Below are 22,619 nucleotides of genomic sequence, written 5' to 3' on the forward strand. Positions count from 1 at the left end.
TGTTCTTTTGGAAGTACATAGCCACTAGGTCTTCTCAAAAATCTGCATGTAAATTGAAACAGTGTGAGAAAAATATAATAAAGTAGCTCAGATGTACAGAATCCTTGCTAAAAGAAATGGTTACTTAGGTTTCATGGTTCTGTTATTTTATGTCAACCACCTGTAAGTATATAAACAATTGAATATTCTGTTTTCTAATGAAACAAGTATTTTAAATAGTAAAGAAGTTTTAAAAAGAATTTGAATTTTAAAGTATTTATTAAGAGGTTAAAAGCATACATCTTGATGATATTTAAATGGCACTTACCTTTAAGAAGGCTGGCATCCTTTAAAACTCGAAAGTGTTATTGAGTTCCAAATGGACTATATTCCCAAATAGAGTCGAACAGAGCTGGAAAGACAAACATACACAGAGTTGTCATGTCAAATATGTTTTTCTAACATATATTTTAGAACATTTACTTAAAGCTTCAAAGACAGTTCAGAGTTCTTGTATACCCCCATCTAATTTCTCCAATTGTTAGTGTTTTATATACAATAGTTTATTTGTCACAACTTTTGATACACTGTGATACATGAACTCAAATAAACTAATATAGATACTTTTTTCTGATTTCAGAAGTTTTTCTCCTAATGTTCTTTTCTGTTCCAGATGTATTGAATTTAGTCTTTACGTCTCCTCACCCACTCCTGGACAGTGATAGTTTCTCAGATTTTCCTTGTTTTTGATGACCTCATGCGTCTTGAAAAGTAGTGATCAGACATTTACATATCTTTGAATTGGAATTTTCCTGATGTTTTTCCCACAATTAGATAAAGGGGGATGAATGATCTAATTTTTTTTTCATTAGACTGTTTTTTGGAAGAAGACTACAGAGGGAAAGTCATTCTCACCACTTCATCTCAAGGGCGCATGTCAACCAGCATAACTTATTACTGTTGATACTAACCTTGATCAGCTGACTGAGACAGTGTTTGTCTCAATTCTGTAGTGTAAAGTGACTTTTCTTCTCCCTTTCTATACTGTGCCCTGTAGAAGCAAGTCACTAAGTGCAGCCCATGCTCAAGGGTAAGAAGTCTACCTCCTTGTGGGGGAAATAACTACCAAATTTATTTGAAATTTTGTCTGTAGGAAAGATTTGCCTATTCTCCCATCTCGTTTGTGTATTTATTCATTCAGTAATTTATGTATATCAGTGTGAACCCATGGATATTTTGTGTTATAATTTAATTCCACACTATTTTGTTGCACAATTCAGTCCAGCTTTGGCCTTTGTGAGCTCTTTTCACTTGGCTTTGTATCCTTTAGACATACCACATCACTATGTTTATCAAGCTTACATTTTCAGACTCCTTTCTTAACTTCTGATACTCTAAGATAGCCCATGCTAATATTATATGCCCTAGACTCAGCAATATTTCAAGGATGCTGGTTGCTTTTATTGTAGAATGGTCTTAGGAACCAAGATCTAGGCACTAGGTGTTTTCCTTGCTACTGGAACACCACTGCTTCTAAACCTCCTCCAGGGACTGAGCTAGGAAATATGTTATTTATACTAACTTGTGTATATTCACACATCCATAATTGTTTCTGATGTTTCTAAACAATATTTTATACTGTTATCTCTGACTCTTATCTCATAATATATTTCAAATAAACAGCATCTTGGATTTAGTAGAATATACTATTGGAAACACATCTTACATTTCTGTTTGAAATGTTTCTATTTGAGTAATATATTGGGAGTGAATCTAAAAAGATGCCCACCCAAGTGAGAAAATACATGCCTGGTGTCTGATTCTGAAGAATCTTAGGGAAAGTTCATGGACTTTTATTGTCACTCATTCCTACTGAAGTTCCTCATGCTTGGAAAAGGAAAATAACCTTTAATAATGAGTGCACACAACCAGCTACCTGATTGTTTTTTGTCAAATATAGACAGAAAAAATAAAAAGAGCATGAGGAAATATAAAGTAGTTATTAACTAATATATTTTCTTCTGTTGATATCACTGTGTCTAGGTTTTATATGATTAGATTTTCTTTAAAGGATGAAAAGTCTGAGATATCAAATTTACCTATCTGAGAAATTTTATTTTTAATAAATTTATATAATAATGAAAATTAATATATATATTAGCCATTATAACTAAATTCTAATCAGAATGCTTAGAAGCGCTTATCATCATTTTTATCACAAAAAAATTGAGTGGAAAGTATGGATAACAATAGACTATATTGATAATCTATGTGGGATGACTGTTATTTTCTGCAAGTAAAGTAACTTAATCAGTTTTATCCTGGTGTGACGGACTGTATGTTTATGTTTCCCCCCAATTTTGTATGTTAAATCCCTAACTAATACTCTTGTAATGGTGTTTGGAGGTGAGGCCTTTGGGGAACAATTGAGTTATAAATGTGGAGCCCTACTGATGGGACTAGTGCCCTGATAAGAAGAGACGTGAGAGAGCTTGCTTCTCCCCTGTGAGGATACAAGGAAAAGACAAACCAAGGAGAGGACAATCAAGAACAAAATCTGCGGCCACCTTAGCCTTGGACTTGCCAGCTTCTAGAATTGTAAGAAATAAGTGTTTGTTGTTTAAGCCACATAGTTTATGGTAATTTGTTATAGTGGTCCAAGAAAATGAAGACACCTGGTAACGTATAAAAGTTTACCTCTCAAAAAATCTTTAGGATTAAAAACCGTTAAAATAATAAATAAATTCAAAAGAAATTCTCAGACATTATATACCATTAAATTCTATTCGAGGGCTTCCCTGGTGGCGCAGTGGTTGAGGTCCGCCTGCCGATGCAGGGGACACGGGTTCGTGCCCCGGTCTGGGAGGATCCCTCATGCCACGGAGCGGCTGGGCCCGTGAGCCATGGCCGCTTAGCCTGTGCGTCCGGAGCCCATGCTCCGCAATGGGAGAGGCCACAGCATTGAGAGGCCTGTGTACCGCAAAAAAAAAAAAAAAAAAAAAAAAAAAATTCTATTTGAAACTTTGGTTAAAAGGTACCAGGACCTGTATCAGTTTCTTCTGACTGTGGCAAGAAATTCCCACAAAGGTAGGGGCTTAGAAACAATAGAAATGAATTCTTTCACAGTTCTGAAGGTCAGAAGTCCAAAACCAGTATGACTGAGCTGAAATCAAGGTGCTAGCGGGGCTGCTCTCCTATCAGTGTCTAGGCAAGAATGCATTCCTTGCCTGTTTTAACCTTCTAATGCCTGCCGTAATGCTTTGTCTCATGGCCACATTATTCCAGTCTTAAAGGCTGGCATCGTCAAATTTCTCACTCCTCCTTAACATGCTTTCCCCTCTGTGTGTTTCAAATCTCCCATATGGTTTCACTTATAAGTATACATGTTACTGTATTCCGGGCCCATTCAGATAATCCAGGATAAACTCCCCCTTTAAAGATCCCTAGTAAAGACCATTTCTTGCCATATCAGGTAACAGTCATAGGTTTCATGAATTAGGATTTGGCTATAGTTTGTGAGTCTATTTTTCAATCTACTACAGATTACCTTATAAATTTCCTTCCTATCCCCTTCTATAGAAGAGAAAAAAATATTAGGATAAAATAATTTCCTCATGAGTCTATTTCACGTAAGATAGCGTATATAGTTCTGGTAACATTAGAAATATAATCAAACACAAAGAAAAAGAGTTTTAAAATACTGCTTAAGATAATATAGGATAGGCATAATTTTAAGTTGCTTGGAGAGACAGATGGATATTACTTAATAATATAACTTAAATAATTGATTAGTTATTTTCCTTGTAGACTAGGATCACTGATAACCTACAATTATGTTGTGATAAACTGAATAAAATGACAGAACTGATGTTTCAGAATTATGGCTCTATAATCTTCAGAAAAAAATCTTAACTAAGCAAACCTTTACAAAAAATTTAGAGGAAACACCTTATAAATTATGAAGCATATTACATTTGTAAATTATTACTATTGGCACAATTTCTCTCTTCCGTTTTCAAGGGACCCTGACACTAAGAAAGTAACTAGCAATAAAATAAGAGGCGTTAGCAATAAAGGAAGAATGGGAGCTGATAATTCAGGAAATTATCACAAATAAAGGCATGAATGGTTTAGTGGGGTTTAAATTCCCACTGCTGTTAAGAGAATCCAGATCGCAGGGCATATGAACTAAAGGAACTAGAGATGAGATACTTGCATGTAAGGGGTATGTAGAAAGTAGCCCTGTCTGTGGAATGAAATTAGAAAAATCTTCTACCCACCAGTTCTGAGAAGCTACACAAATACCAGCTGCTCACCACACACCATAGATAGAAAAGATGTCACCCTTGAGAAAGCAGATGGCAAGTGTGGACCTCATGTGCATATGAAGTTTAAATTCATACACATATATGGTTTAGGGACTCCAACCCAAAACATGAACATGAAACTTGGTATGGCACTGGTGAAACCAGTAGAGACTCGGCAGAGCAAGTGCAAAACATCTTAAAGAGGTTCTTTCACAATCTAAGACATTAGACTCCCATAGTAGGGGTCATGAGGGGAAGCCAGAGAAAAAGCAAAACACCATGAATGAAAGTCAGCAGAAGCAATTAAATGAAAGATTTGTTTCTTAAGAACTCGAAATAACAGAACAATCCATAAAAGACATATCATAAATATAGTTAATTTCTTCTGAGTTAAAAAATAAGAGAAAAATTGTAAGGTAAGAGCATGTCAGAACTATAACAAACAAATTGAACCAAAAAAAAAATATATATATACACACCTAGAAGCAAGCTCATGAGCCATGTCTAGCTAATCCTAATACTCATTTGAAAGAGCAAAACCCAAGAAGTACACAGATTATGCTGGAAATATAAAAAAAAAAAAGTTCTCCCTATCAGATATCAAAAATTATTATAAAAGAAAGAAAAAAATATTGTACTGCTACTGGCACAGATAGAGCCCAAATGATTTATTCAGTATAAGGGAAAACTGAGAAATAATGTTATACCTATATGGAAACTTGATATAGAGAAGAGATGCATCAAAATTAATACGAAAAGAACAGAATATTAAATTAAATAAGCGGTGCTGGAACAATTTGCTAGGCAGATGCACAAAATGAAAGTAGATTTCCTTCATCATACAATGCACAAAATAATTTTCAGATGTGTAGAGAAACAAAAGCTTAACATATAAAAGAAAATACAAAATATTTTATGAAATATGAATTAAAAAGTTTTCTTTAAGTGAAAATTTAAAAGCACAAATCAAAATGATACATTTGAATTAGAATTAAATCATGTATTCAAAATTAAACTTTACAAACAAAAGGAAAATCTATGGCATGGACTGAGAAGACACTTGTAATTTATGGAACAAAGTTTAGAGTATAGATTATATTAAGAACTTCAATAATCAGTAAAAGCATTACATTTACAAGGCTATAAGCTGGATATTTATATAAAATAAAAACAGGACTGCCAGTAAGCATATAAAAAGAACTTCAACTTTAGCCATCAGGAAGATGAATAAACAGCAATGGCATATTATTTCGCACTTAATTAGACTAGCAAAAGTTAAAAAAAATTAAGTTAAATATAAAGCCTGAAATTATTAATAATTTCAAGGGAATGAAGTGATGGAAACTTTCATATAAAGTTGGAAGTGATCACTGACACAACTGCTTTGAAGAATAATTTGGCAATATCTGGTAAAGGTGAAAATGCAGGTAACCTTTGCCCCAGCAATTCCACTCCTGTATGTACATACTAGACTAATTCTTGCACATGTGCACAAAAATGTTTGCACAAGAATGTTTGGTGCAACTTTGTTCAAATTCTTAAGGCAATTAGTATTTTTAAAACCTCTTGATTCATAACAAAGGCAAATAGAACTAAATGCCTTATATAACTATTTCAACTGAACTTAATTATGAAATACTTTTACTTATAATTTATTGGAAAATATTTAAACTATTTTTGATATCTGTATGTTCACATGTATGTATAATTGTAGGTTTGGGAGTTTGTGTGCATGTGTGCTAAGTATATACAATATCAGATAAGAAGGGTAAAGGTTTGCTTTATTATTTTGTAATCATAGTTAAGAATATCATACCTAACTTATTCAAGAACAATCACAAAAACAAATCAGATTTATGTATCATTAAGTTGAGTTATGAATACATAAACATTTGAAAACACAGTGGGCCAGCACCATGAATGAACTCTTTTTTTTTTTTTAACATCTTTATTGGCGTATAATGGCTTTACAATGGTGTGTTAGTTTCTGCTTTATAACAAAGTGAATCAGTTATACATATACATATGTTCCTATATCTCTTCCCTCTTGCGTCTCACTCCCTCCCACCCTCCCTATTCCACCCCTCCAGGCGGTCACAAAGCACTGAGCTGATCTCCCTGTGCTATGCGGCTGCTTCCCAGTAGCTATCTACCTTACGTTTGGTAGTGTATATATGTCCATGTCTCTCTCTCGCTTTGTCACAGCTCACCCTTCCCCCTCCCCATATCCTCAAGTCCATTTTCCAGTAGGTCTGAGCACCATGAACTTTAATAAAAGAGGATAACACTAGAGTCAGGAGAAATATCATACTTAGCTAAAGCTCTTAGGTGACAAAGCAGTAAGACCAGACACACATTTTACCAGTAAAGAGAGTATATTAAATAGATAAACTCTCTTGTATTATTCTGCCTGCTTCTGGCATAAAAATAAATCCCCTTGTAATTAGCTAACGTACTTCACTGTGGGGTAGTGGTAAAGATGTACAGCAATGAAAATAAATGACACTAGAAAGACATAGGCTGAGGGAAGTGTCAAAAAACAAACAAACAAAACAGATAGTATAATAGTTGTGCTTCAACAAGACACGGGGCATTAGTTCAGCATAAGCACAGCCTGCAAGAACACAGTTCATGAAACCATTTTAGCTAAGGTAAGAAAACCCAGGACTAATACTAGCTGAGGACAAGTAGTTATCAAAAATTGGGTAAAGGGACTCACTGCAAAAACTGCAACTTTGAAGTAGATCTTGGAAGATTAATAGCAATTTTCCAAGGCGAGAAAATATGAGAAGGGTTTCAGAAGGAAGGAATAATGTGGTCACAAGTGGAGAGGTCACTGGGATCTGAGGATCAGTGCACCTTTGGGACGGCCTCAAAATAGAGTAACTTGTTGAAATATTACAAAAGTGGTGGCCAACAAAGCCAAGTCAAAAAAAACCAAAAAGTCTCCGGGCGCGCAGGCTCAGCGGCCATGGCTCACGGGCCCAGCCGCTCGGCGGCATGTGGGATCTTCCCGGACCGGGGCACGAAGCCACGTCCCCTGCATAGGCAGGCGGACCCTCAACCACTGTGCCACCAGGGAAGCCCTCTTCAGTTTATTTTTAACCCTGATCTAGCCACGGTACTGCAGTACAGTAATTCATTATTTCCTTGTCTCTACTCTCTCCTTCCTTGTCTTTTGTTTCTCTATTTGCATTTTACCAGAATCTAAGTCAACACGATTCTTTCCTCTTCCATCAACCAAGCATCTAGCTACTGAGGGAGAAAATATCTCACAATTTTATAGATTCATGCCAGTACAGATGCCTGGCCTCCAACCTGAACTGGGCCCTCCATGCTTCCAAGGCTATTTTTCATGGATTTTTAAAATCAACTTTCATGATCATTCCCACAGCAACTCTCTGTAGAGCTACCCTTAGGGTGTTCAGGGCCTTGAGAGGTATTTTTGTGGGCTTCTGTCTATATAAACAATTTTTTAAAAATCTGTTCTATAAAATCTATGGGCTCATCTGAGGTATGGTGACATATTGATAAAGATTAACAATGAGAGTACAAATGAGGTATTAATGTTTTTTTTTTGTTTTTTTTTTACTGCCCAAACAGTGCATGTTAACATTATTCTTAATGTTCAGGGACCTCCTCTACCTTTTCAGGTTCAGGAACCATCTTGGTGTCCTTTGCCGTCAAATGCATCATTATTGGCTGATTTTATATGCTTCCCTACCAGAAAGAGGTAGCAGCAGTATTATTATTCACAATGACTCTTCGGAGTCTGTTTATATTGAAACAATCAGATCTTTTGCCTCTTCAGTTCCCTAATGCCACTTACTAATGAAGTTTATATCATTACTCATCCACCGTACTGTCTGTGAATATTGGCTTTCAGTGACTCTCTCAAAGCTTGTGTCTAGGTTTTGATAATGACAATGAATGCAATTCTTTCGTAGATTAAGTAGAAAAATGGGAAAGATTATTTTTTTCTGAGACATATTAAATTTGCTATTTGGAATTTTATAGCATAAATGTAGAACAATACATCTTCCAACCATGTTTTTCTCGCACTAGTTACCATAATCCTTAAATTCCTAGAATGTGGTCAAATGCGTTGGCCTCTCCTTGAACCTCCACTCTCCCACTGGATGAAAGAGTGGGCAAAGGACATAGCAGAGCAAGAGGAACAGTCCACTGGCACAAGAAATGCTTGTCCTTTGTTCAACACAGCCTAAGACTAACCCAGGGTTAGTCTTCACAATGACATGTGTCATCACACTGATGGAAAACTAGAGAAAGCACAATAATCACAGTAACTAGCATGATGGCTAGTTGTCATTACTGAGCAATGGTCTTTAGGAAGCCCACCGAGAGAGGCTCAGTCAACGCTAGAGGACTTCCTGACATGAGGTCTGGACCTTGCCTAGCACTGGTAACCTTCCTGGGTGCCAGTGTCCAGGGGCACACTCCTCCAAGATGGCTTTGCCAGTGCCAGGTGTTCCAAGCCACCAGAGGGAGGCAGAAGATTTTGCAATAGACACTTCGGTGACAGGAACACAGGTGGGACAAGATCTGGTGTGCCCTGTCCTGACATACTGTCATTGTTGGCTGGTTTCAGGCATTGGAGGAGGCCCCTTGAGGTATGGGGCTAAGAGCAGGGCCCTCCTTCCCCAAAAGTAAGGGTGGTACTGCTCAATTCAATCTATTTGTGTTTTCTTTTAAGAACCTATATCTTCATCATCACAATTTTTACTCTCTAGAGATCATGTCAATTTCTACTTTAGTTTGAACACTGAAGATATAAAGTGGAATTCTTTCATATTCAACTTGTAAACATTCACCTCCAACTTAGAGACTTCTCCACATCCATATTCATCTTTAATTTCCCCTCCATCAAGCTATCATCACTGTGCACTTGGAGTTAGGATGACAGAGTGCCTCAAAGCACAGTGTCTAATGTTACATAGAGCTGACATTTTACTGTATAGCTTGAACATCATTTTCCTTATCTATGAAATGGACATATCATGCAGTTCATTAAGTTGTGGTGAGGTTTAAATACACTGTAATAATGTTTGTAAATTACAGTGTCTGGAATATAGAACGTCCAATACATTATAGAGGTCGTATATTTGTTCTTATACAATAATAGGTATGCATTGTTTTTCTTTTCTGATTTAAGAAATTTAAAATTTTTGCTTTGTTAAAGTTTACCTTCCATGATGAGAAAGAGATAAAACCAAAGAAAATTAAATTACATTTTAGCTGTGAGATTTCAGAGCAAAGACATGGCTAGAGATGATGTTATTTTTTCTTTACTTAATTACATAACGATTTATCTGTATTTATCTATATAAGTCTATCTAGTTGCATTGATGTGATGGAAACTTGACATTTCCGTAAGGCAGAAACTGGAACTTTATAATTCTATAGTTGAACAGGTTTAGATAAATATACATGTAGCAATGAAACAGGTTTTACTCTTTAGAATGCTTCGTTATACATAAAGACATCCATTATAAGGAATCCATGAAATAAGTTAGATCCTAGTTTTACTTCAAGAACAATTATGGAGGTGCCATTAAAACCAGTTTACACGGCAGGGGGTGAATACTTGTATGAATAACACAGTCATGTGGTTTCACTTATCCAAACTGGCTTTAAGCATAGAAAGAAATATGGAGTCATAGTTATTGGAGCATGAGATAGAAAGAGACTTTGTACAGAGTGTGTAGGAGCTCAGTACACCAGGGTTTTAATTAACGACATCAATTGAAGTGTAAGTAAAATGTAACCCTTCAGTGATCCTAATATTTAGCAAAAAGGAACTTCTTAGTCTATGTTTTAGAAAGACGATGTAGTTATTTGTACATTACTTGTGTGACTAAGATATATACTGTAGTGAAATACCTGGCAGCTAGACATGAATTAGATTAAGAGGACCACTCGTTTTATTATACGTACACCTAAATATATTGCACTTGGTTTGGGTTAATTACTTGTTGTATAGCTCTGCTGTCTACCTTTAGATGCTCTGTTGCATTATTTGTGGGACAAGCAAACAAGCTTGCTTTCTTATCCTTTCTCTTTCTCGCTAAAGCATATTCTTTTTAATTGCTCTTTATCTAGGGAGGAGGTGGGAAGACGAAAGGAGATCATGTGTTTTACGTTCCTAGTATGCTTCTGGTAACATAGAGCTCATTAAAAAGAAAAATCCCTATAGGAACATATTTCGTTTCTACTTTTATCAGTTAGCATTTTGAACTTTATCTGTGTTTGCAACTTAATGGGCGATTGAATTGGGGAAGCTGAATCTTTGATAGACATTAATATTTTATTCTTTTAATATTTAATGATATTTTAGCTTAGTAATATATATTAATTGCATTTCTAAACCCATCTTTTTTGCTGGTCCCTTGGAAGTCCTGAAGTTTGCGTATACAATGTTTAACATTTTGTTCTTCGAATGTGATAAGTAAAATGTAAATAGGAGCAATATTAAAATTTTGGAGCCCGTATTTATGGTCAAGTCTTTGACAAACAGTGTAGAAAGGACATGTAACATTTATCCTCAATCAACTTCCAGGTGAAAGGGAAACCTAATTTATTTTATAGCACACTACAAAGTGAGGGAGATTCTTCATGAATAATATAAATGTTAACTATGGCAATGGTGACCTAGAACATTCTGGCACTATTTTACTAGCAATATTAGTTGGTCACCTAAAGCAGGGGTCAGTCAACTTTTCTGTAAAGAGCAGATGTTAAATATTTTAGGATCCACAGGCCATATGGTCTCTGTCACAACTGTCACAATATGAGACGCATTTGTGTGATGCACTAATCAAAATCTAAGCCCATAAGACACAACCATATTGATTGTCCTTCTTCTTGCAAAGAAAGACAACATTTATAGTCCAATATTGCCTATTAGTCACAATTAGCAATAATTAATATGGTGTGCCCTTAAGTGCATCAGGAAAGTACTACATTCCTTAAACGACTCCTGCTATCAACTACCTTAGACAAGGAAGCTCTCACAATGAGACAGCCATTGCTTTCAAATTATGAAGGGACACAATTACCATTTGAAAATGAATAAGTATTAGAAAAGGACTGTGGTTGGTAGGTCCTTTATGCACATTACTATGTGGTAATAAAACAACCACACTAGAAAAGAAGTATTATCCCCAGGTTACAGATTAAGTACTTGAAGCTTGGCATGAATATATAAACTGACCAAGGTCACACTGGTGGTAAATTAAACTGGAGCACCAAATATCGATTTCAAATCTGTCCAACTCAAAAGCCCATGCTCTGTTTTTACATACTACTCAACTGTGTGCGCTGTCTGCCTCAGCTCTGGTTTATTTAAGATTGGCTTGGGAAAATTACTTGCTATTTACAGCTGCTGCAAATTTCACTGAGCCCTCATCCTGGTTGGCTTTCTTTATTTCACTTCTGTTGTCCTCCAAATTCAGATTTTCTCCATCCCCTTCTTAGACTCAGCAGTGAAGCTGCCTTTTTTTCATTGAACTGCAAGACCATCTTACAGGAGATCCTCTAACTTCAGTACTACTTACTCCTAGTAGCATTGAAGTGTTTTTTTACCTTCTTTTGCTCCTTTCTCCAAAAACAGTGTCCTTGCTACTTCCCTAAATTAGCCTAATCAACCTTCCTGAGTCTATCTTTCCCCACCAGAATCATGCTTCAGGTATGTCTTCGTTTCTTCCAGTCTGCTGGTTTCTAACCCTCAGCGTACAAACATGCATGGACCTCTTCTAGCCTGACCTTAATGCTCCGATCCCTCAAATATTTTTCCATTGCTCCCCATTTATTTCACTGCAGAACTCTGAAAAAAGTCTATGCCTTGAGCAACTTTGCCACCCACTCATAAACCTTATCCCTGGGTACTCTAGCCAAACTTACTCGCTGAAATGGACCACTCCAGGGTTCCCTGCCATTCTTGAGAAAGTCCCTCCTGATTGGCCTTAGAGCTAGGTATCAGGATCTCTCAGTGACAATCCATGGTGTTAATCTCCCTCCTGACTTTGAAAACTCTTTCTTTGATTATCTTTTTCTTTGTTCTTTCCCTGGATTCCTTCAGTGACTGCCTTCTTTTAACTTCTGCTTTCCTTAAAGAAAGTGCCAGTGCTGAATTGATGGCATATTTTTTTCTCTTTTCATACACTTCTCCATGAGAATTTCAACTACTTTCACATATTGAAATACTATTCTACACATATTCTATATCTATAGCTGCTCTATAAGCTCCAGATTCTTTTCCTTCCATTTTCTACAGACTGTCTGATACCTCTCCATGAATATATCACTAACTAACCATTAAAATGTAATATGGCCTAAAACAAACTCACCCCACGTACATCCATTCAAGAAAACAATCTTTCTTTGTCATCTATGGCTCAAATTGCAAAGTTGTCTTGAACTATTCCTCTTATTCATTCTCTTTCTCTCTCACAGTTTATTTCCCCAGATATCAAAATTTTCATGTTCTACCTGCAATATCATTTATATTCAATGCCCTCTTTCCTGTCCTATCACTGCTGCGATCAGTATTCATGCTTCTTCATTTTATTACTTGCTTTATAACTTTATAACTCCTAACTTCACGCACCACTTCAAGCCTTCAACTGATTGGAGGAGGCTCACACACGTTAGGGAGGGCAATCTGCTTTATTCAATCTACAGATTCAAATGTTAATTGCATCCAGAAACTCCCTCACAGACAGGCTCTGAACAATATTTGACCCAATACCGTCACACTCCTGGGCCTAGTCAAGTTGACAAATAAAATTAATCATCACAGTTTCCTTTCCACCAGGGAAAGACATTAGAGACATTGGCCATCTTTACCCAGTGCCAGCAGCCACTGGCAACAGGGAGAAAAATTTCCCTCTCTACTTTACTGCAAAAAGATCATTCTATTCTAGGATCAGAGGTCAGCAAGAAAGGACTCTCTGCAGACCCATAGACTGCTGACGGTCAAGTCTGGTCCTTGAAGAAAGTTCTGAGTAGCAGCACACTGGGATAAAACAAAGAGAAAACAAAATACTAAAAGACTGAAACTAAGCTGTTAGGATCCAACGTCTCCATCTACTACAATATCTGACTATTTTGATTTAGACTTTTGTCATTCCTGCTTCAAATTGTTAGCTATTATCAAGTCAAAAATGTCAGTTTTAAGTAAAATTCAAACCACCAAGAAATACTTAAGTTCCTCCTGAGAAACGGGTCTTGCAGGAATGGGATCCTTAATGAAACTGCACTTTGAAAATAACTTATCTTTATTCCAGGAAATGGAATTGTGGGAAGAGGTAATATTAAGAAAATAATTATAACAGCATATATATTTTTCATTTTGTCCTAATTTTGCTTTTTCATATATTTAACTTCCACATTAACCTACATGAAGTTTATATGGACTCATTTGAAAGAAAAGACAAGAAGTTATCCTTAAAGTCCATTAAAATATATTGGCTTCAGATGTTTTTAGAAGGGCAGAGTTTAAAGATGTCTAACATTTTGCTAAAAGCATAGAAGTATTCTTTCTTTGAAGAAACTTGACCCAATAGAAATACCTGCCTCATTAAAATGCTCAGTTTGCTAAGTTTGAACTTTAAAGTGCAATTTCTTTTTGAGTGAAAAAAGTGGCTATATTTAACGGTTTAAATTGAACTTTTCCAAAAATGACAGAACGGATTTCTTAAACCATCTTAAACTAACAGTCATGAAGACAATAATACCCTTTAAAATTCAAAGTTTTATCAACAGCAACAAATAACTTTGGGATAAATATACCTTTTTAATAACATTTGTACTTATGCAAATAAAATAGTAAGTAGCTCCTGTCAAATTTTTAATTATTCTCTGTGTTAATCTATAGTTATACTAATTATTAAATTATCAAAGCAATTTTTATATTTTTTATTTCTGAACAGGTGCTATAAATCTCAGCTAAATTTTTTTGAAAATTATATTCCTTACTAGAGAACTTTAATATTTCTTCTGGAGTCTTTTTTACATGTATTGACACATTCATCTCATAAATGTTTTTGTGTATGTGTGTGCTTTTGTGCTTTGGAAGCTTTTTCCCCAAATTCTGATTCCCCTCTTTATCTTCTTCTGTTGCCCACATCTCCTTCAAAAGAACTGAACATAATGTGCTAAAGACAAATAGTGCGATTCAGTTTCATTTTCTTGTCTAATCACAAAATGCTCCATACAATCATTTTTGGAAAGTGAGGCTTTTTAGCTGGGGGAGGATGGATGAGAGTTATAGATGCAATAATGCCATCTTAGTGTTTATCTCTTCTTTAATTCTTTTCACTGTCTTTCATCTTACCTTCCTATAATCAAATGATACATTAGAAATAGCCTAGAAAATGACAAAATAGAGGATAAATGAATTACGCTATTTTTAAATACTTTGAAAGTCTGATGTAGCCATCACATTCATTAACCTGATCTGCTGAATATATGCCCTGTAATCCTTGGTGTATTCATCTGTGAAGCATGGGATGTACCTGGTGAGGGGTGGGTTGAATATCACCTTGTATTTAGAATATTATATATTCTAATGTATAACATATTGTGTAAAATATTATTACAGTTATAGTCATATTTTTTATTAAAAGAATTATACCTATAATCTTGAGTTTCTAATAGTAATACTATAAGATGCAAATACAAATGAAAGTAACAGCTCATATAAATCAACATGGAGAGTGATAGGTCCAACAACCAACATATCAAATGGGGATATTCTCCATTTTTTTTTAATTTCTTGATTACCTAAAATAAAATAACAATGTAAGTACATGCAGGTGTAAACTTCTATCAAAGTAACAATTTCTTTTAACTTTAAGAAAACTTTTCAGTTATCTTCTAAATTTTCTGCCCGAAAGAAATACTCAGAGATTTAAATATGAGAGCTAACCCTAATAGTATAAACACATGTTTATTTCTACTCCTTCCTGAAAAACCAGTAAGATGAATGTTATACAAAAACATACACCTCCAAAGTTATAAAGAACGGAAGAGAAAACAGTAAAGATATGGCATACTAGAGAGTGGATGGGGCAGTGATATAGAACTTAGAACACTGAAAAATAATACTGAGTTTGCAGGTACAGATGCCAAGAGGAATTCCAATTCACGCCAAAGAATCTAGAAAAGATTCAGAAAGGAAGGCAAGTGGTACCTTTGAATGTGAGAAGACACATACGTATAAAAATAGAAAGACTGGCTAAAGTCTCCTTTATGAGAAGCAACTAGACCCCAGATTCCCTCTGAGCTCCTGTGCAGCCAGGAAACAGCTCCTCCCTCATCATGACTGACATCGTGAGGTTACACCTGGAGACTTTGCCACAGAGGGTCTGTGGACTCCGGGCTACTAGGTAGGCCTGAGGATGAGAATGCCATGATGAGAGGGGGTTAGTCAGTACTATGAAATGTGGAAACGGGTCAATATCTCAGGTACTATTAGGGGCAAAAGACATGGAGCTGCATAATAGGTCCAAATAAGAAACAGAAAATAAGAGAAACAAGAGAGAAAACATTAACCGTGATGTGGTCAAACATATCTGGCAAGGCTTTCTGATGCCCCACTCGGGTACAATCACATGTGGCCCTGCTGTAACTGGCTTACACTGCTTGTACCTTCTCAAAGCATCTTTATTCATACTGAGAGGATTTTACCTGGAAGACTATGACACATGTAGGAAGGGAGCTACGGTCTGATTTCTCTGATTTGCTTTGGTATAGACAATTCTGATGGTTAAATGATAGATATCTCATACTGTGTCCTTATCCAATAGTTTCAGAGTTCATAATAAGAAAAATTCGCAATTTATGAAAAATCTGTTTTCAATCAATGTAGGATATACCAGATTTTTTTTTAAACACAGGTCTCGCAGAGCTCAAAAATAACTTATTCAAGCTCTAATTCTGCTAATTTAAACTTCTGCTGAATTAAGACTTGATTTAATTTCACCATGGGGAAGTACAAATTTAGCTTGGACTTTTAAATCTACAGTATGCTGAGTTTTTCTTACACTTAACTTTTTTGATGACTTCCAGTTTACAAAGTCTCAGATGTGAATTGATATTAACACACATGGTATAACTAAAACCTGGAACTTAGAATTGATGGAAATTTTAATAGTAAAGCTTAAAAACCTCTTGAAGCGTGGTTATGTGACCTATTTGTAACAAATGTATAGTCAAAATTTTAGAATATCAAATAATAAACATATACACATTGCATAATGCCATTATTTCATTCAATAATAAAGATATCTAAGGCAAATGACATTAAATGAAACTACTGTAATCACAGTACAAAAATATGTAGGGCAAATCACTGTTATTTGTTGCTCTAAAGAAGCATATCCTGAAAATTCCCTCATTGAATTATCAAAGGAAATGGATGTTCCCACGTTTTGTACGCTGTCTCTCTCTTGTATTTTTCCCGAACCACCAACTATTTTTGAAATTTTTCTTTGTATACCAGTGATTCCAATTGGGGGCAGAGGTTTGCCACCCAGAGGGCATCTGACAACGTCTGAAGACATTTTGGTTGTTGCAACTTCAGGAAGGGATGCTTCTAGCATCTAATATGTAGAAGCCAGGGGTGCTGCTACATATCCTACTATTCATATGACAGCCCCCCACAAAAATTATTAATTGGGAAAAACTTCCATAGTTGTAAGGTTAAGAAAGTTTGTTCTATATCTTCTCATCTTTCTTCCAAGTCCTCTTTTTCCCTGTGTAACGCTACTATTGTCAAAATATATCTGTTATAACAAAAGAAACATTGTAGTTTTGAAGAGTTAAAATTCAAAGTCAGGAGGCCTTTTCTTTGTATATTTCCTGTAGACTTGTTACTTGACCTTGAATAAATCATTAAACCTATCGTGACTTTTGTTTCTCCAAGTGTTAAGTTGTGTGGTTAGATTTTATCCGTGCTTTTTAGGTAAGTAATTCATTAAATAAACCTCATGTTGAAAGCCCAATAAATAAAACAGATCAAAGTATCAATATACCCCTCCCATGCTGAAATGAGGTTTGGTTAAGAATTCAAGTATTGTAGCCCCTATGGTAATTCCAAGAGTGTCTTGAGCACAGTTGAAGACTTCTGTGCTACTGGGATATTTGAAACATTTTGAGAAAGAATAAAAACTTAATAAAATCTGAGTTAAATATAAAGGAGTTTTAGGTGCTTGTTTGTTAGATTAATATATACATTGATATTTTCAGGTATGTATATAAATTTCAAAAATATATACATATATAATATCTATATTTCTACTATTTGAAGTTTTAGAAGTTGTAGTCCTTGCTTTTGTGAAATCTTTTTAGAATAAATTCCATAAAATGTGCAAAAAAAGCCCTTGCTTGTCTGATTCTCCTTATGCTTTAAACATGTCTAAAACCATTAAAACATGGTTTATTGTTGATTTTAAGATTTCCTACAAAGCACTGAATAGATGGACATGCATATGCTCTCACACCAAGGAGTAGAATCTAGTTTGTCTAGGATACATTGCCCTGGAAGTGATGTTTTGGGACCTCTAAACAACACCTTAAGAAAAGATGCAGCCTCTACGTCCTCCTCTTGAAGACCCGCCACCATGCTATGAGAAAGTCCAAGCTAGACTACTGAACAAAGAGACACCTCATGGAGGGAAGGCAAGGGGGAAAGAGACAGACAGACAGACAGACAGACACTGTGTGGAGAAGGAAAGGATTTCAGACTTGTGAGTGAAGACAGGACCCCATGAAACAGAAAACGCATACAACTGCCCCCTGTTATAATGGTAAAATTTATAAATTTCTATGTCAACTTGACTAGACTAAGCCTGGATATTTGGCTAAACATTATTTCTGAGCGTGTATGTGAGAATTTCTGGATGAGATTAGCATTTTTTTTCTTGATAGGCCAAAGTTTTAGTTTAAAAAAAATTTTTTTAACTTTATTGAGGGATAATTGAGAAATATAACTGTATACATGTATAATGTGATGATCTGATAGACATATACACTGTGGACTGATTACCAAGATCAGGATAATTAAAACATCCATCACCTTATATAGTTAACTTTCTTTTTACTTTATGTGGTGAGAATGATTTAGCACAGGTTTCCTCCAGTACCCATAAATAAAGCATTCCTTTGAAACCTTTCATAAGCCAAAACAGCGTAAAGTGAAGAGGCAATTATCTTAGGACACCTCTTGCTAACAGACCACAAAATAAATCGAGATAAAGATGCTCACCGACACAGTTCCAATTTATGGCAGCTTGATGTCAAGATTCTGAGTGTACCTCGTAGGTAAGGAGTTTGGTGGTGCCATACTTGCTGCTCTAAGTGCTATTTTTACTTTTTGACCTTTTTCCTAAAAGCGAAAATCCTCTTCGTGTTTCTTTTGGTTAACTAAAACAAGTACTAACATAGATATTTCATAAAAGTGAAGTGATCTAAAGAGAACTTTTGTAAAGAGCTACATATATATAACATTGTATTATTCACTATAGTCACCATGCTGTACATTAGATTCTTAAAAGATATTCTTCTTATAATTGAAAACTTGTACCCTTTGACCGACATCACCTATAGTCTCCTCTTCCCCAGCCCCTGAATCAGTGCATTCAGTAAAGCATATTGTCTTTCTTAATATCGGTGGGCATCATCTAATCTATTGAGGGCCTAAATGGAGCGAAAGACAATGGAAGAAAGAATTTACCCCCTTTTTCCGCCTGACTGAATGAGCTGGGACATCTGTCATCTCCTGACCTCAGGCTGAGACTTATGCCACTGGCTTCCCTGTTCTTAGGCCTTCAGAATAGGACCGAAATACACCAATGGCTTTCCTGGGTCTCTAGTTTGAAGATGGCAGAACATGGGACTTCTCACTCAGCCTCCAAAATCATATAAGCCAACTCCTCATAAATAAATCTCTTAAATATAAATCCTATCAGTTCTCTTTCTTTGGACAACCCTAAGACACTTGTCCATTAAGAAATAATAAGCCAATGTTGTTTTTTAAGCCACTAACTTTTTGGGTGGTTTGTTAAAGAGCATTAGATGACTAAAACATGGTAATTAATGGTTACATAACCAAAAGATAGTGAACAGTTTTTGTTAAAAATTTACTGTTGTATAATACCATTAATAACCTTTATAATACATGTATGATTCTTTAAACTAGACCACTTTAACATTCCTATTGTACTTTTATCTATCATAAATGATATTTTTAGACTAACATTTATTAATTAAATATGTTTCAATGGGTTACCTGTAGATTCAAATTATAAATATTTCTACATATCCCTATTGTGTATATGAGATAAAAGGGTTTTGTAAAATAGATAGCTAGTGGGAAGCAGCCCCATAGCCCAGGGAGATCAGCTTGGTGCCTTGTGACCACCTAGAGGGGTGGGATAGGGAGGGTGGAAGGGGGACGCAAGAGGGAAGAGATATGGGGATATATGTATATGTATAGCTGATTCACTTTGTTATAAAGCAGAAACTGACACACCATTGTAAAGCAATCATACTCCAATAAAGATGTTTTAAAAAAAAATACCTTAACTGTGGTATTCTAAAGTGAAACAAAACTTTTTTAAATTATAAATTGGACAGGTAAGCCTTAGTATGTTAATATGTTGTGATTCTCTAAGAGACAAATACAAACTAAGATGTTCCCAGAATTTATTTGACCACAAAACCCTTTCTTACTAAATTGCCTACAGGCACAAGAGTGACATCATTAACTGTGGGATCAGACTATGAAAATGTATATCCTTTATTCTCAAGTGGCAGATATTTGCTTTGTGTTCACTTTGAACTTTACCCCATCACAACTCGGGGTGTCTAGATACCACGTCTGATCTTGGGTAAGCGGTCTCATTATTTTTTGTCTTAGCTTCTTTGCCTACAAAAGAAGTGATTAGGATATCTAGTTTGTATGGCTGCTATGAGGATTTTAATATAGTAAATGTAAAAATAGTAATTATCATATTGCATGTGCTCCACAAATAGTAGCAATTTTTGTTGTTGTTACCTATCTTAGGCATTCTATTTGCTAGATATTGGGTATGGTACTTTTACAGGTCCTACTGTAGTTATTTACTTACTGAGAATTGTGCTAATGTGTTACGTCAGTCCATAACATACATGACTTTGATAAAGTACAGCTGTACCGATTGTCTTACCTAAAACCCTATTCCTTAGAAATTCTGTATAGTATACAAAATAACATTTGAATTTAGAAAACATGCATAGGTAAACATGTAGGGCTAAAACCACTAACCTAGTGATCAAAAATCCAATTTTTTGGGGACCATGAACTATTTTTTGTTTATTTACATTGCAGGTTAATTGTATGAACTTTAAGCTACACATTCCGATGCTTAGCTCAGCTCTGCGTCCACTTGATTGCACAAAGACCTCTCCTTGGCTTTCTTTTTTTATAATTTTCCTGATGTAAACGGCCTCCTGTGTGACCTATAGGAATAACACTGCATTTTAAAAAGAATATTCAAAATTCATTAAAAAGATTAAAGCCCTAACCCTTGGGCTTTGACCTCATCAGTGCTGACATACTGAGAGCCTTTGCTTCCAAATCCTGTGGACCAAATAAGCACCTTTTATTATGACCTTGAGACACAGACATTTTCTTAGTGTGCTGTTAATAGAAGTGAGCATTAGGGCAAGCTGAAACTTCTGGTAATGTGCGCATCAAGCAAAACTTTGAAGGTAATGGGATTAAATATTGGTAAAGAAATATTCTTTATAACCAATTATCAGCTAGGTGAGAAAGTTGCTGCTCAATTGTGATGTTAAGAAAGCAACAACTAGAACTTCCCCAGCGGTCCAGTAGTTAAGACTCTGCCTTGCAATGCAGGAGGCGTGGGTCCGATCCTTGGTCGGGGAACTAAGGTCCCACATGTTGTCAGGTGCGGTCAAAAACCTTAAGAAAAGAAAGCGACCACTAAAGATGACTTGAAGAGACCGCTTGAACAGGAAAAAGAAAAACTTAAATCCACTCCAGTTGATACAGGAGAAAGGTTAACTCCAAATAAAAATAGTGTGTTTATGAAATCTCGAAAGCCGTTAATACAGTGGTATTACTTCTTTAAATTTTAAGAAAAGGCTAAGAATGGTTGCTGTGTTTAGTAGTCTGCAATTTTCTAGACCAGGTGTATTACTCTGTTTGGGCTGCCATAGCAAAATACCATAAACTCAATGGTTTAAATAACAGACATTCATTTCTCACAGATCTGGATGTTGGGAATCTCAGATCGAGGTGCCAGTATGGTTGGCTTCTAGTGAGATCTCTTTCCCAGGCTTTTCCATGCTCACCTTCTTGTTGTGTTCTCACATGGTGGAGGGAGAGAGAACTAGTTCTGTGGTGTCTTTTCTAACAAGGGCCCTAATGCCATCAAACCAGGGTCCCACCCTTATGAACTGGTCTAACCCTAACTACTTATCATAGATCCCATCTCCAAATATCATTACACTGGGGGATTAGGGCTTCAACATATGAATTTATGGGGATACAAGTATTCAGTCCATAGCAGCAAGGTTTTATAACCATGGCTCTTTTATGAACTGCATGATCCATTCTTGTGGACTGCCTTGTGTATTATAGGACGCTGAGCAGTATTCAATAATACAGACATCTAACACCTGGCTCATCTTTCTTACTTCCATCTCTTCGAGTTGCTGCCAGTACACTAAGCAGCATGTCCCCATGGCCGTGAGGCGTTGTTATGTCAAGAGACATGAAACTCCTCCTTCCTTCACCCCACCCCACCCCATACAGGTCATATTTGTTTTCCTCTCTCTTGCTCACTGTCATCTCTACCTTAATCTAAAACCCTACATCTCTTCACGCTTGAATTACTGCAACACTCTCTCAGGCATTCTACTCTCTTCAGTCCTATATCACTTCCCTTGCAATTCTTTTAACATTTTTTCTCAGGGAAATTCTCTCTTCAAAAGCCCTTATCACAGATGGTGTAGTCTCTATACTACAAACTCCAAACTTTCCTGATTAGCTTTAATGCAGGGGTTCTCAACATCAGTACCACTGACATATTAGACTGGACAGCTCTTTACTGTGTGGGGCTATACATTGTGGGGTGCTAAGCAGTAGCCCTGGATTCTGACCACTGGATGCCAGTGACACCATCAGTCTCCTAGTTGTAACAACCAAAAATGTCTCTAGAGGTTGACCCATGTCCTCAAGGGAGAAGAGGGGTGCAAAATCACACCCGTTTGAGAAACTGTGGTCCAGAGCAGTACTTCTGAAAC

This window comes from Phocoena phocoena, chromosome 3 (genome assembly GCF_963924675.1).
Source record: "Phocoena phocoena chromosome 3, mPhoPho1.1, whole genome shotgun sequence".
NCBI lineage: Eukaryota > Metazoa > Chordata > Mammalia > Artiodactyla > Phocoenidae > Phocoena > Phocoena phocoena.